This window comes from Saimiri boliviensis, chromosome 8 (genome assembly GCF_048565385.1).
Source record: "Saimiri boliviensis isolate mSaiBol1 chromosome 8, mSaiBol1.pri, whole genome shotgun sequence".
In the NCBI taxonomy this organism is placed as follows: domain Eukaryota; kingdom Metazoa; phylum Chordata; class Mammalia; order Primates; family Cebidae; genus Saimiri; species Saimiri boliviensis.
The window spans coordinates 38,118,013-38,128,275 of NC_133456.1; the positions used below are offsets into that span (position 1 = coordinate 38,118,013).

Consider the following 10,263-nt stretch of genomic DNA (forward strand, 5'->3'; position numbering starts at 1 on the left):
TTGTTCAGATTCTTCTGTATGTCTTCCTTTATCTCCTCTAGATATAGAGCAGAACACCTTCTTGTGATGTCTTATGGGCTACTTTCAGGGAAGGTAGGTCAAATAATTCTTTTATGGCTGGCTGTCATGCAGAAAGGTGCAAGAATATGAAAGAATGACCTTGCTTCTGTGGTTTTCTCAATTTCTAAGGTCCCACACTTTGAACCCCAATGGTATTTACATGTGCTCATACTTTTGTTACTATAAATGACAGTGATAAACATCCTTGTCCTGAATTTCCTGTCCATCAAGAGACTCTACATTGTTGAACTTGGTTAAGTCTGGAAACTAAGTAAGAACTTATGTCTCTCTAGTTTGGAGCTTAAATCAAGTTCCTGGTTCCTGTTATACAGATGAAGTAATATTTTCATGGGGTGCAATCTATTTAATTCCTATAGACAGTGCAATTAAATAGCCTCCACTAAAGTTCCTTGCTAGTCAAAACAATCTGGTTACCATTTTATTCCTAATGTTCATTATAATAAATGCATCAAACTGTCTCTTCTAATTAATCATTGCCAATTGGCCTTTTTCATTCTGGGATCCCATTGAAATCAAGAAGCCAATTTCAATGAAGGTATCTTCTACCATCACTTTGACCTACAGAACACATTCATTGCAGAACTTTGTAAAGAAACTGATAGCCCCTCATTAATGTATTTCTCAATGACTTAGTGGAGGGCATGACCTTGGAGCTCTCTCAGAACATACAGTCATGCTGGGGTGGATGTGCAGACCACAGATTATATATCCATTCCAACATTCTAATTTTCCTAAGTCTTTAGATATATCCTTTTACAAGACTCTCTAGTAAATGATATCATGACTCATATTGATACATTTGGTCTAGTCCAGTGCTTTATATTCCATCCTCTATGGTCTAATAACCTTAAAATCCAACACTACTTCAGTTTCTGTCACTAATGCAATATTTTGGAATTACTTTGTAGTCTAAACTACTACTTTCCATTTTAGACTTTGTACTTGTCCCCTGAAGCAAACTGAGGTCTGACTTTAGTTATACCTCTAAAGGTGATGAGAAGTGGTTTTGGTGAGTCTTGAGGTTATTATAGGGTCTTCATACAAGTCTTCTCAGACACAGGAAGACAGACTGCTCCAAGATTCTCAGCTTTTCCCAAGTTCAACTAGTTCCAAGGCTTAGAGTCCTTCTTCCTACCAATCAATGCTCTAACTTTCACATATGAGATCTGTGAGTCTATGAATTCAATTTAGGTTGCAATTTTGCAACCCACACAACTGAATTTTGGGTCAAGTTCAGCTATGAAACTATAAGAAATAACTGATTATTTTAAGGCCACCATAGTTGCTCCCTGATTCTCTGTGACTTGAGCTGCATTAAATATCTAAGCATGTCACTTTCTGTAGACTTTCCAGTGCACTCAGAAGCATCACTGCTACTGTAACAGTCATGGAGTCAATGGGCTTCCAAGGGCACTTCCTCACAGCCAGCCTCAGGTGACTAAGTGTGATGCTACAGCATACCAAGGATTTCTGAGACCCAATTTCCCCATCACTCCTGTGTTTAAAGCTAAGGATATGGTCAAACCAACCACAGAATTCCATTTAGAGGGGCTGTTTCCTGGGATCACTTTTGGTTCCAAGTATCATACCAGTCAGATTCCATTAGTAAAAGAGAACAATATAATGTTATACATTTTACCAGAAAGATTTCTCTTTTTTTGAGATGGAGTTTTGCTCTTGTTGCCCAGGCTGGAGTGCAATGGCGCAATCTTGGCTCACTGCAATCTCCTCCTTCCGGGTTCAAGGATTCTCCTGCCCTAGACTCCCAAGTAGCTGAGATTACAAGTATGCACCACCATGCCTGGCTAATTTTTTGCATTTTTAGTAGAGCTGGGGTTTCACCATGTGGGTCAGTCTGGTCTGGAACTCCTAGCCTCAAGTGATCCACCCACCTCAGCCTCCCAAAGTATTAGGATTACTGTGCCTGGCCACGAGAAATAATTTAAGGAATATAAGGAATTGGTTAAATGAATGTTTAAGAACTAAGATGCAAAGATGTAACTAAAAGCAGTTATAATCCCTGGAGCTGGAGAAGCCAGGCAAAGAAATTTGGGATTATCAGAGTTTAGGTTTTTTAGAGAAAAGGACTTACAGAATTGGGACCCAGATCTCTGAGGACAGAACACCATCCTGGTGCTGCTAGTACCTTTGAGGGTAGTTCTGGGTGTGTGTCAAAAAGAGTCAGGGACTGGAACCAACTGCCGTTACCTGGAGTGAATACAGTGCTGGGCAACACTGCCAGGGACAATGTAACAGAGAAATACTTTCTCTCCTGTTCTTGCCTTCAACCTCCCTCTAGTGGCCCATATTGATATATCTACCAGCTAGCAAAGTAGTTTGCAGAGCCCCAGTCCCAGTATCACAGAGCAAACATAGAAAATGGGATTAGAGCTGAAAGGCCATAGGTGAATAAGCCAAAAGGCATATGTCTCTAAATATATTGTGCATGCATATGTCATGTGCATGCACACACACAAACATCTTGGTACACAGTAATCTGGCATTAAAAATAAATTTTTTCATCAGGCGAGGTGGCTCATGCCTGTAATCCCAGCACTTTGGGAGGCCAAGGTAGGCTGATGCCCTGAGGTCAGGATTTGGGGACCAGCCTGTCCAACATGGCGAAACCCCACCCCTACTAAAAACACAAAAATTAGCCAGGCATGGTGGGTGCCTGTAATCCCAACTACTGGGAAGACTGAGGCAGGAGAATTGCTTGAACCCGGAAAGTGGAGTTTGCAGTGAGTCAAGATAGTGTCACTGCACTCCAGCCTGGGTGACAGAGTAAGACTCCATCTCAAATAAATAAATAATTTTTTTTCTCATTACAACAGCAATACTTCTTTTTTCCTAAATATAAAAATAAAACAACTCATAGAAGAAGAAAAAAATCTATCCTTTATAACCTTCATTTAGATCCTTCCAGACCTTTTCCGCAATGTGTGGCTATGTATTTTTTTCAAGGAATGACATATAGTTTTCTGAACTGCTTAAAAAAATCCTAATGCATCATCAATAATTTCTCACATGAATACATATTTATTTACAACAGTGGGTTTCAAACTGTTCTAGAAGTATCCCAGGCAAGTACCTCATGAAACAGGCCCTCAAAATGGCCTTAATGGGAGGGCCCTGCATTCCCCCATACATCCTTAACCACTGCAATCCTACTTTTATATATTTTTTTTACATATTTGGTTTCTGTATATGATTTTGTGGGGAATAAAAAAAATTCCACTGTCAAAGTATTAGAAAGTAATCAAATTATTGTGAGGATACCATGTCACTTTCCTTTTTCATGATTACAACAAAGGATAACTTTGCAGCTAAACTCTAGTGCAAAGCCCTAACGACACCAGACACCATGCTTTTTACTCTTTGTCTATTTGGTGGAACCTAAAAATTATTTTAATTTGTATTTCATGAATTACTAATGATATGGACAAGATTTTACATTTAATGGTCATTTGTGCCTTTTTTTTTTTTTTTTTTTTTTTTTTTTTTTTTTTTTTTTGAGACGGAGTTTCGCTCTTGTTACCCAGGCTGGAGTGCAATGGCGCGATCTCGGCTCACCACAACCTCCGCCTCCTGGGTTCAGGCAATTCTCCTGCCTCAGCCTCCTGAGTAGCTGGGATTACAGGCACGTGCCACCATGCCCAGCTAATTTTTTTGTATTTTTAGTAGAGACGGGGTTTCACCATGTTGACCAGGATGGTCTCGATCTCTCGACCTCGTGATCCACCCGCCTCGGCCTCCCAAAGTGCTGGGATTACAGGCTTGAGCCACCGCGCCCGGCCGTCATTTGTGCCTTTGACAGCCTTCCTTTGCAGTCTAGAGATTTTTTTTTTACAGTATGGCCCTAAAACCTTACCTTCTAATGTATATAGCCTGTGTTTATTTCATGTCCCCTGGTTGAAGGAAGCTCAGATTTCAACATCCATTGCTCATCCAGAACACCACCTCCCTGCCCTCCTCCACTCTTTGTAATGATCTCAAATCTTCCTCCACTGAGAACACAGAAGCTATCTATCACTCCATCCCAAATAGATCCATATCTATAGCTATTTTTATTTTTCTTCCTGGCTCAGAGAACAAAAGTTTTTGATGTTTAAGTCAACCCCTTTACTTTAGCACTTGATTCCATTCCTGCTTGTTTCTTCTGGTTCCCAGTATGGTGTCTGGCAAACAACTGATGCTCAGAAACTTTGTTGAATGAGTAATGGGTCTTTCTCCAACAATTCTCTCCTTTTTTTTTTTTTTTTTACATCCAGCTTCTTTCATACTTCGAATTATTCCCTTTAGCCTATATATATATGTTTTATCAAGTTGTTTTCCATCTGTGATGGTCAGTTTTATGTGTCAACTTGGCTAGGCTGTACCCAGTCATTCAATCAAATATTAACTTAGGTGTTGCTGTGAAGGTATTCTGTAGATGTGATTAATGTCTGCAATCAGTTAACTTTATGTAAAGGAAATTATTCTGGGTAAGGTGGGTGAGCCTGATCCAATCAGTTGAAAGGCCTAAAGAATAGAACTTAGGTTTCCCTGAAGGGGTGAAGAAAGAAGAAATTCTACCTGTGGACTTCAGCTTCAGCTACTGCCTGAGAGTTTCCAGCCTTATGAATTTCAGACTTTCCTATCTGACTCCAAAAATGGCATAAGTCAATTTCTTTCTGTAAATCCTTTTATATATCCTACTGTTTCTGTTTGGCTGGTGGAATCCTGACTGGTATACTATCCCTACAATCAGAACAAAACAAAATACTCTTCTTGATCCTGCATCTCTCTGTCACCAATAAACTCCATTTTCACTTTTATCTAAGCTACTAAAAATATTGTCCTATATTCAGTCTCCACTTCATCCCTTTGCAATCAGTTTTGAGCTATAGTCCAATTTATACAACCGGCGAATTGCACATTTTCTCATGGATAGCCATGGGCAATCTCAAACTCAGCATATCAAAAGTTATCGTAGCACCCCTGCCACCTTACCTGAATCTATTTTTCTTCTGAATGTCGTATTTTGTCACATTTCAAACTTAAGTGGAAGTCATTTGTATTAATACATTCTCACATTATTATTAAGAACTACCTGAGATTGAATAATTTATAAATAAGTTTGACTCACAGTTCTGCAGGCTGTACAGGAAGCACGACTGGGGAAGCCTCAGGAAACTTACAAACATGGCAGAAGGTGAAGGGGAAGCAGGAACATCTTACCTGGCCAAAGAAGAAGAGAGAGGACAAAAGAAGAGTTACTACGCATTTCTCAAGCTGTCATGAGAACTCACGATTACCAGAATAGCAAGGGGGACTTCTGCCCCCACTATCCAATTGCATCCCACCAGGCCCCTTTTCCAAAATTGGGGGTGATAATTCTGACAGAATGTGGTCTCTTTCTGGGTCCACAAGGGGGCGTAGTTTTAAGGGCAAGAACTTCCCACTGCCATGCCCACCTCCCATCTCTCTCCATCTGGGAATTTAACTGTTTATGTGTAAATTTCAGGGGCCGGGAAGAAACTAAGAGTCAATCACCCAAGCGGAAGTTCTAAGGAACTCCTTTCCTTGGCCAGGGGACTTAGAAAGGTGGGGGTTCCTCCCAGGTTAAAAGTCCCCTTCTTCCACACCCCTTCAGACTCCATGTTTGGATCCCCTTTTGTAAGGTATATTGCAAAGTCAAAATGAGGAAACTGAGGCCAGTATACGAAAATGAAAATCCTATTTATTAAACTCCTGGGCGAGGTTCTATGGTCCAGGATGGGGCCAGAGAAGTCGTGCTTACCTTCTCGGGGGAGGGGGTTTTATAGGGGTTAGAGGTGATTGATTGGATATTGGGGAAACAAAGCATAGGCAATTTCATTAGTTGTAGGGAGACAGGGCCCAGACGGGGCGAGCCACTATAGGTGGGGAGGTGGGACTTATTAGGGGTGGGCTGGCTAAGGACATATGGAGTAAGCTGCCATTGGATAAGGCATGTCGGGATTTTTTAAAATTTTGGCGGGTTCAAATGCATAGTTTAGTGCTGAGAGTGCATAGTCTAGTGCTGGATATAGATCTGGAAGCAGAATGCAGAAGTGGGTGAGGGGAGCCCGCATGGAGAAGCCAGATGCTGAGTAAGGCCTCCGGAATGATAATGCTGTTATCAGACATGGAGAGGGGTGGGTGTTGTCCATCGGCTCCCAGCGAGGCAACCGGCCTTACACCTTTGACAAACACTCCCTTTGTGGAAGCTGTCTTTCTCTCTCCTGGATTTCCCCTCTGCAGTCCCCTTCCACACTCTCTCGTGGAAGCCTGTCTTCCCCTCCTAAACTCCATCTCTCTCTCTTCCCTTCCACTCAGAGTGAAAGCTGCTTTCCTCTCCTGGATTCCATCTTTCTGGATTCTCTCACTCAGTGTGAGAGTTAGCTGTTTCTTTCTCTCTCCTTCTTTTTCTTTCTCTACCTAAATAAAATCACTTTCCGCGCTTTTGAGTCTGGTATTTACTTTTAAGAGCGCACTGCGTCATGGTCTCCTCACCCATTCTTGGGGAGTGATAGACCAAGAACCTGGAGAACGTCCTCTCAGGGGAACTGAGGGCACCCCTGAACCCCTGAACTCCAATTCGACATGAGATTTGGGTAGGCACACAGACCCAAACCATATAATCATTTTAGACATGTAAATATGTAAATACACGTTGAGCATCCTTAATCTGAAAATCCAAAATCTGAAGTGCTCCAAAATGCCAAACTTTTTGAGTACTGACATGATGATACAAGTTACCCTGAACATATTATTTTTCACTGTATTAATGGTATATCATATTTTCTTTTTTACTACAAAGCACATATGTGTGAATAAGCAGAAGATAATGATTGCCTAACAGTAGCATATAAATTCAGAGTCAGGAATGATGTTGACACCAAACAACCACAGATTGTCCAAAGGGGTGACTGAGATGTACACAAACTTTGTTTCATGTACCAAATTGTTAAAAATATTACATAAAATTTCTTCGGGCCATGTGTTTAAGGTGTATATCAAACATAAATAAATTTCATGTTCATACTTGGGTCCCATACCCAAGGTATTTCATGTGCATTTGCGATTATCCCAAAATCTAAAAAACTGGGAAATTTGAAACAATTTTGGTCCCAAGCATTTCATATAAGGGATACTCTCAATCCATGCTAGATATCTAAATAAGTCATACTGTCTATATTCAGTAGAAATGCTTGACGGTTTGGACCTCTATCATTTCTGGCCTTAGCTTTTGTAATAGAACAGGTAGGTCTGTTCCAACCCCTTCCCTCCCAAATCTGTTCTCTAGAGTGCTCTTCTTCTGAGGCAAGGTGACAAAAATTGCCCTGCTGAAGACTCAGCGAGTGACTCCTTTATCACCTATAGTGAGGTCACGTCAACCTAGACTACCATCACAAAGACCTTTTGAAAACAGCCCTACTCAGAACTAATAAGAATTTCTAAAATGGGACCTGAAAATCTCTATTTATTTATTTTATTTTTTTGAGATGGAGTCTCACTCTTGTAGTCCAGGCTGGAGTGCAGTGGCGTCATCTTGGCTCACTGCAGCCTCCGCTTCCCAGGTTCAAGCGATTCTCCTGCCTCAGCCTCTTGAGCAGCTGGGATTACAGGCACCTGCCACCATGCTTGGCTAATTTTTGTATTTTTAGTAGAGGTAGGGTTTTGCCATGCTGGTCAACCTGGTCTCGAATCCCTGACCTCATGATCCGCCCACCTTGGCCTTCGAAAGTGCTGGGATTTCAGGCGTGAGCCACCGCACCCAGCTGAAATCTCTATTTTTAAAAGCTATCCAGGCAATTTTGATAATCAGCCAGGTTTCTGAACTACTGGTCTTTAGGTAAAAATCCAAATTCTTCCCATGACCTGACACCAGTATTCCCAGCTCTATCCCTCAGCACAAATCATGTCCCAGCAGTACTAGCTCAGGACTAGTGATTCTTCAAACCCATGCTGCTTAAAACCTCTCTGTAGTAATATTCTTCTTCCCTTAACTGCCCGGGGAGTTCCTATACATCCTTCAAAAGACTCTATTCAAGCATCATACAACCTCATATATAGCCAGTAAATATTTATTGAGGCCCTACTACATGCCAGGCTCTGAACTAAGCATTGAGGTAGTAGTTCTATCTTCAGTAGGTTCGTATGCCATTGGAGAAACAGACATGAAAGTAAACAAAGAAATACAAAACAGTGAGGTAAATTCTACGAGAAAGGCTGTAGTAGGCTGAATAACAATCCCCCCACCTCCCACCCAAAGATGTTCACATCCTAATTTCCATAATCTGTGAATATGTTACCTTGCACTGGGAAGGAATTTTGTAGATATATAACCAGGGCACTTGAGACTTCAGCACTCCAGCATTTTTCTTTTGTGACTGAAATAAAGAAAATTTTGATCAGGCCCTTGCTTGCTTGTACATGTTAACCACTCACTTTTTGCCCGGTATTCCTTGTTCCCATAACGTAATTATAAACTGCCGATGTATTGTTTCTTTGTCAAGCAGGAGGACATAACTTCAGGGTCATAAGAATAGTTTGGAGAAGGAAGGAGTTCCTTGAAGGACACTGCAACCAGCTGCCATGTACATATGGCTGCACAAGGTGTTATCTGAAGCTGAAGAAATGCAGACTTTTCCCCTGGATTCCTTGAAACTCCCTCTCCCTTACTCTCTAGCTGCATAAAAACTCCCTGCTTCTTTTTTGTTACTGTGGATTTGAGAGCTCTTGCTCTCTTGCCTTCTCACTTTGGCCAAATCGAATAAATATTTCTCTATATCCAAGCACCAGTATCTCAGTATTTGGCATCAGCTGCCTGTCAGGTACATGCGCCTGCATTTGGAGTTCTAAAACAGATGTGATTAAGTCAAAGATTCTGAGATGGAGTGACTGCCCTGATTATCTTGGTGGGTTCAATGTAATCACAAGGGTATTTTTAAGAGGGAGGCAGGCAGGAGGGTGAGAGAGAGCAAAAGAAGAGGAGACTGAAAGGTACCATGCTGACTATGAAGGTGGAGAATAGTGAAACGAGCCAAGGAATGAAGGCAGCCTCTAGAAGCTGGAAAAGGAATGGAAATCAATTACTCCCTAGAGACTCCAGAAGGAACCAGCCCTGCCAACTTCAGTCCAATGAAACTGATTTTGGATTTCTGACCTTCAGAAATGTAAAATAGCTTCTACTTATTTCAAGCCATTAATTTGTGGTAATTTGTTACAGCAGCAATAGAAAACTAATACATAGGCCAACACGGGGCACTGTGGTAATACATTAAAGATGCCTCTATGTCAAATCATGGAGTGAGTGAGGATGGGGTGTTGAGGAAGAATTACTCAAAATATGACCCCAGAGCTGAAGAAAGGAGACTGTGTTTTGGAGGATGGCCCAGGCAGAGTCAGTACTATGTGTAAAGGCGCACAGAAGGAGCCTGGAAAGTGTTCCAATAAAGACTGCTTGCATTAAATAGTAGTAAAAACATCAACAATATCAATTATGGTAAATGTTTATTGTTTGTGTGTCAGGAGTGCCTTGGCATTTTACAAATCTGTGAGATTAATACTATTATTATCATCTTCATTTTACCCACAGAGATACTAAAGTCTGGAGGAGGTGGTAACTTTCCTGGGATCAACAAGCTAGTAAGCAGCAAAGCTAGAAATGCATGGAACCTTGGCAGTCTGTTTCCAAAACTCACTCTAATGTTTTTCTGATACGTCACTGTGGGAGTCTTAAGCACTTAAGTAAAGGGACATTAATACGGCTGAGGATAAGTGAATTATTAGAAAGATAATAGAGGTAAGGATCAGTAAAGCTTGGAATATGATCTTGTCTTGGAGGCTGACAAAAGTGGGAATGACAGGTGACTTCCAAGTTTCTCTTAGGTGATGGTAGGTTTTTCTGTGGTTCAGGACATTATTAAAGGAGGCTTCCTTTACTACTCAAAGCAAATCACTCCTTCTTTGCTACAAATTCCAGGCCTTGCATAAATCTATTTATTTCATTTCTTCCTTTCCCTCTAATGTCTGAGGCAGAATTGGGGGTGAAAGCACCAACTTAATTCTGGGCCTCATTTTCCATATTCGTAAAATGCTTAGAAGTATTTAATAGTTCCAAACTTGGTTGTGCTTCCGAATGCCCTGTGCGAAGTTTAAATAAAATGCATTTTC

General features: G+C 41.1%; 2 protein-coding genes across 2 annotated transcripts in view; both read right to left on the reverse strand.

Moving 5' to 3' along the window:
* BOC (BOC cell adhesion associated, oncogene regulated) overlaps positions 1-5,299 on the reverse strand; it is a 248,638-nt gene extending 243,339 nt beyond the window's left edge. The window contains exon 1 of the mRNA XM_074404351.1: positions 5,210-5,299. The gene's annotated coding sequence lies outside the window, so the exon portion shown is untranslated. The remainder of the gene's footprint in view (positions 1-5,209) is intronic.
* The window catches only part of GTPBP8 (GTP binding protein 8), a 156,580-nt gene continuing 151,530 nt past the window's right edge, over positions 5,214-10,263 (reverse strand). Inside the window, exons 9-10 of the transcript XR_012518781.1 lie at positions 8,400-8,477; positions 5,214-5,301 (exon numbers count right to left, since the gene is read on the reverse strand). The gene's annotated coding sequence lies outside the window, so the exon portion shown is untranslated. The remainder of the gene's footprint in view (positions 5,302-8,399; positions 8,478-10,263) is intronic.